We start from the raw sequence: 6,138 nt of genomic DNA, 5'->3' as shown, positions 1-6,138 counted from the left end.
GGCGTAGCGTGGGTTGTCAGCACCCGGGGCAAGGCAAGTAATTTGCGCCCCCTAACCCGTGGATTTGCACCCCCTAACCCTAACCCCCAGATGTTGCGCCCGGTGCAGCCGGCCCCCCCTGCACCCCCCACGCTACGCCACTGAGAGAATGTATATGTCAGTGTAGAATGGAGTCTTGGACGAGTGAGATTCTGGTTGAAATCCTCACTCAGTTATGAAGCTCACTTGATAACATGTGGGCCAGTAATTTCTCTCAGCGTGAGCTTCCTCACAAGTTTGTTACGAAGGTGCAGTAGATGGAGAAAGAGGAATATCTCCAACTCTTGAATTCTTTGGAGAAGAGACAAGATAAAAACTGGAATGGGATCCAAAAGTCCTAGATTTCTCAAAAAAAAACCAAACAAAAAAAAACCTTAAGTGATAAAAGCTCTTAGCTTACTGGAATGGCCCTGGAGCCAGTGGGTTTGGGCCAGGTTAATGATCCGTCCTTAAACATACTTACTAGGGAGTAAGTCCCACTGAATTTATTAAGATTTACCCGAGTAAACGTGTTTAGGATTGCATTACAGTCATACCTTGGAAGTCAAACGGAATCCGTTCCAGAAGTCCGTTTAACTTCCAAGACATTCAGAAACCAAAGCGCGGCTTCTGATTGGCCGCAGGAAGTTCCTGCAGCCAATCAGAAGCCACACAGAATGTTCGGCTTCCAAAAATCATTAAAAAAACAGAACACTCACTTCTGGTTTTCGATTGTTCAGGAGCCGAAACGTCCAAGTTCCAAGTCATTTGGCAACCAAGGTACGACTGTAATTTAGTTGAGCCCTACTGATTTCCATGGAACTCAAGTTTATGTCTTGACTAAGGCCACATGTGCACCATGCATTTAAACCACTAGTAGGCCACTTTAATAGCAATGAATTCCCCGAAAGAATTACGGGAGTGTTTGTTAAGGGCACTGGAAGTTGTTATGAGACCCCTGTTTGCTGCACAGTGCTACATTTCCCAGAGTTCCCTGAGGATAAGGATTAATTGTAAAACCACTCTGAGAATTGCAGTTCTCTGAGGGGGAATAGGGGAGTTTCCTAACAACTCTCAGCTCACTTTCAAACTATAGTTCCCGGGATTCAAGGGTGGGAGCAGAGAAGTGCCATGTCTGTTAATGTGGCATTAGGTAAAGGTAAAGGGACCCCTGACCGACTCTGGGGTTGCGGCGCTCATCTCTCTCTATTGGGTGAGGGAGCTGGTGTACAGCTTCTGGGTCATGTGGCCAGCATGACTAAGCCGCTTCTGGCGAATCAAAGCAGCACACAGAAACCGCGTTTACCTTCCCGCCGAAGTGGTACCTATTTATCTACTTGCACTGGTGTGCTTTTGAACTGCTAGGTTGGCAGGAGCAGGGACCGAGCAACGGGAGCTGACCCCGTCGCGGGGATTCGAACCGCTGACCTTCTGATCAGCAAGTCCTAGGCTCTGTGGTTTAACCCACAGCGCCACCCGCGGCCCCTAATGTGGCATTATAGTGCTTTAAATGTATGATGCGGTTGTAGCCTTTCATACTGCATTTGTTTCAGCGGGGTGTACTTTCCCCACACCCCAAAGCTAAGCTAAATCCGAACCAGAGTCACTCAATCACTGTTTAAGTGTTCTCCAAATCTCCAGGCTCTCAAATCACCCCTGCTGTTCCCATCCTGGAACTCCCCAGCTGGCAATGAGTGTGGAAAACCCAACACTGCCTGGGAGTTTGGGGAATTCCTCTTCCTGGCACTAAAGGTGACCACTAGAAGGCGCTCAAACTCCACAGTTTTTTACCAAGTCTATTGGGTTTGCATGGAGGAAGCAGCTGGGATTTCCCCCGACTCTCTAGCGGGCGAATTATTTTGTGCTAATAATTTACGACTGTTGCCAATGTAAGTGGAAAAGAAATGCCCCTAAAATTTCAGGCAGGCAGCATCTGTTCTTCTTCTGAAAAAATGAGATCAGGCTTCTAGGCTCAGCAATTTATGCAAGTAAAATACCAGTTTTTCCCCTCAAGTTGCTCAATTATTTAGAACCTTTTGAGAACGTTTTCTGCAGAATATGGAATTACTATTTGGGTGAAAGGGGACAATCTGATGCACACAGGGGATATATGGTTTTCTCTGTTAGTGGTGGGTTTAGTTATTTCCTTTCATTTTGCAAACTTTGCTTTCAGGGTTTAAAACGGGGTGGCTCACTTGCAACCCTCCAGAAATTGCTAGACTACAGCTTCCAATGCCACTGGTCATTGACCATGCTGGTACAGTCCAATAGTGTTTGGTTAGCTACCCCTGGTTAGCTACCCCTGGTTAAGCTGCCCCTGGTTAGCTACCCTCTGGTTAAGAACATGAGGAGTACGACCTGGGCAGGTGTCTCACACTTGAGCTATAAACAGCTTTCATAACATAATATACAGTACAGTGGTACCTCAGGTTACAGACGCTTCAGGTTACATACGCTTCAGGTTACAGACTCCGCTAACCCAGAAATAGTACCTCGGGTTAAGAACTTTGCTTCAGATTGAGAACAGAAATCGTGTGGTGGCAGTGGGAGGCCCCATTGGCTAAAGTGGTAGCTCAGGTTAAGAACAGTTTCAGGTTAAGAACGGACCTCCAGAACGAATTAAGTTCTTAACCCGAGGTACCACCATATTCATTAAAAATAGCAATAGAATCACCAGACTTTTAAAAAGAAGCAGATACAGTGGTACCTTGGTTCTCAAACTTAATCCGTTCTGGAAGTCGGTTCCAAAACCAAAGCGTTTCAAAACCAAGGCACGCTTTCCCACAGTAAGTAATGCATAACGGATTAATCCATTGCAGACTTTTAAAAACAACCCCTTTTAACATGAATTTTACTATCTAATGAGACCATTGATCCATAAAATGAAAGCAACAATCAATGTACTGTACTATAAAATAAATATGACAGTATTGTAGATGATTAAAAATTAAAATTAATTTTTTTTCTTACCTGCACTGATGATAGTCATTGTTTGGATGGGGGGCGTTTATCAATTTCTGCAGTCAATCAATCACTCGGTAGCTGAACTGGGTTCCATGCAATCACAAAAACAAATTAACAGAAAAAGCCTGAAAGACAAAAACGCAAAATAAATAGCAAAAACAAAAGTGCCAAACTTAATCCATTCTGGAAGTATGTTTGGCTTCTGAAATTTTTGAAAACCAAAGCGCAGCTTCTGATTGGTGCAGGTGCCCCAATAAAAATAGCACACAGCCTTACTGGACGTTTGGCTTCCAAAAAACGTTCGAAAACCGGAACACTTACTTCTGGGTTTTTGGCATTTGGGAACCAAGGCATTTGAGAACCAAGGTACCACTGTATATGCATAAAATGTTGATGGACTCCAACTCCCATCAGTTCCAGCACAGAAAATAGAGATGATAGGAGCTGGAGTCTATAACAACGTTCAGAGGCCCACAGATTTCTCACTCTTGCCATAGGAGTGAAGCCATTTTCCTCTCTTATTTGGAGCATGTGCACCCTGCTCTTGGGCCAAAAAACCTCCCAGACAGTGGTGTGCAGTGGAATTTTTCGTAGGGGAACAGTTAGGGCAGGCATGGGCAAACTCCAGCCCTCCAGATGTCTGGGACTACAATTCCCATCATCCCTAACTAACAGGACCAGTGGTCAGGGATGATGGGAATTGTAGTCCCAAACATCTGGAGGGCCGGAGTTTGCCTATGCCGGAGTTTGGGCCAGAGGTGCCGCTTGTGAGGGCGATAGGGGGTACAGATGTTGCGCATGTGAGCATCGCGTCTTCCTCCTAGAAGCTTCCCAGCTTTGGAGAAGGAGGCAACAGGGGACCATTTAGGGAAATAGCCTAGCCACCCTAATTCACTGACCGCACACCACTGCTCCCAGTCCCAGAGTGGCTCTCATACAATCAAGACAGTCCCTGCCCCAACAGACTTACAGTCTAAAAACAAGCACAGCACACAAGGGGGAAAGGACAGGGAGGGAAGAGGAAACTCAAAACTCAGACACCCCTTTCTAAACTGTGGTTCCTATAATGAGCAGCTGGGGGCCGGAGGTGCCCAGTGGATCTGGCCTCTCACATCAGAACTGATGAAGTGAGTGCTGCTTCTGACAGGAATTCAGAAAAAGGGGGTCTGAGCAAGTGGGGCAGTGAGTTCCTTGGGGAGGGCATTCCCACCCCCAGCCCCACTCTAGCACTGCAGAACAGGAGTGGGGAACCTGTGACCATTCAGATGATGTTGGATTCCAGCTCTTGGGGAATCATCCAAACTTCGTTTTGTGCTGCATTTCTAGGCACAAAGCCAGCCTTAAAGCTCTGAACATTTTTGTTTTTTTGTTTGTTCCATTGCTTCTCCTGGGAAAACTTGTGTTTTACCCCCAAACTGGAAAATGAGGGAAATGCCGGGATAAGCAAAAAAAATATCTGCTCACCCACAGAGCTTCAAAGCATCAACCCGCGCCTGGAAAGCGCAGCGCAATGGGAGGTTTGGATGAGTCCTCAGTTTGTCCTCTGCCTCGGGCAGCAAAATGTCTTTGGCCAGCTCTGGTTGCTGTAGAATTATGCAAAGTTTAAGGCCAAGACAGTGAATGGGGCAATGAGGAGAAAATTACCCTGACCAGGAGCTCCTGCCCAAGAAAAAAGCTGCATATGCAATACAGTGGTACCTCGGTTTAAGGACAGCCCTGTTTATGAACTATTCGGTTTACGAACTCCGCAAAACCGGAAGTAGTGTCCTGGTTTGCGAACTTTACCTTGGTCTAAGAACAGAAGCTGAATGGTGGAAGGGCACGGGTGGTAGGAAGCCTCAGTAGGGAAAGTGCGCCTCAGTTTAAGAACAGTTTCGGTTTAAGAACGGACTTCTGTAATGGATTAAGTTCATAAACCAAGGTAAAAAGGTAAAGGTACCCCTGCCTGTACGGGCCAGTTGTGTCCGACTCTAGGGTTGTGCGCCCATCTCACTTAAGAGGCCGGGGGCCAGCGCTGTCCGGAGACACTTCCGGGTCACGTGGGTGGCCAGTGTGACGAAGCTGCTGTGGCGAGCCAGCACCAGCGCAGCACACGGAAACGCCGTTTACCTTCCCGCTATAGAGCGGTACCTATTTATCTACTTGCACTTAGGGGTGCTTTCGAACTGCTAGGTGGGCAGGAGCTGGGACCGAAAGACGGGAGCTCACCCCGCCGCGGGGATTCGAACCGCCGACCATACGATCGGCAAGTCCTAGGCACTGAGGTTTTACCCACAGCGCCACTACATTTAACACACATGCCTCCCCACCCCATCCTAATCCTAAATACAGTGGTACCTCGGGTTACATATGCTTCAGGTTACATATGCTTCAGGTTACAGACTCCGCTAACCCAGAAATAGTGCTTCAGGTAAAGAACTTTGCTTCAGGATGAGAACAGAAATCGTGCTCTGGCGGCGCGGTGGCAGCAGGAGGCCCCATTAGCTAAAGTGGTGCTTCAGGTTAAAAACAGTTTCAGGTTAAGTACGGACCTCCGGAACGAATTAAGTACTTAACCCGAGGTACCACTGTACTATAGTTTGTTAAGGATGCTGGGAACTGTAGCTCAGCAAAGGATAAAAGACAAGTTTTTCCCAGGATTCTGTGGGGCGGGAGGGGAAATGTGCTTCCAATGTATGGTGTGTATGTAGCCGGACTGTGAGTGCGGCACACACAGTTGTGTGAGAAGGAAAATGAGAAGAGGAAGACCTGGCCCAGGGTTGGATAGAGGAAGCAGAGGGAGGGGTCAGTTAGAAAAAGGGCTTTGTTTAACCAGGAAGAGGGAAACAGAGGACAAGGGCCTAGTTAGGGAAAGTCCACAGTTTTGTGGGCCAGCTGTGAGCTCACCAACAACATCCAAAGCCAAGTAGAATCTCATTGTTCCAGCTGTAAGGGGAAAGAAAGCACAGATATTATGGGGGGAGGAGAAGGCATTCATCCATTTGGACTTTGGTCTCTGGTCTTCTGCTCTCTTCTTGGGACATGAAAGTGAAACACCCAATCCATTATTTTCCATCTTCTAATGCCGGGATCCTATACAGTACATACTTACTGTACAAGGAATAAGCTCCACCGAACATACCAGGGCTTAACTTCTGAGTACAATGTGTATTGGCT

The sequence above is a fragment of the Podarcis tiliguerta genome (assembly GCF_965153285.1).
Source record: "Podarcis tiliguerta genome assembly, chromosome: 13".
In the NCBI taxonomy this organism is placed as follows: domain Eukaryota; kingdom Metazoa; phylum Chordata; class Lepidosauria; order Squamata; family Lacertidae; genus Podarcis; species Podarcis tiliguerta.
This window is presented reverse-complemented; position numbering follows the sequence as displayed.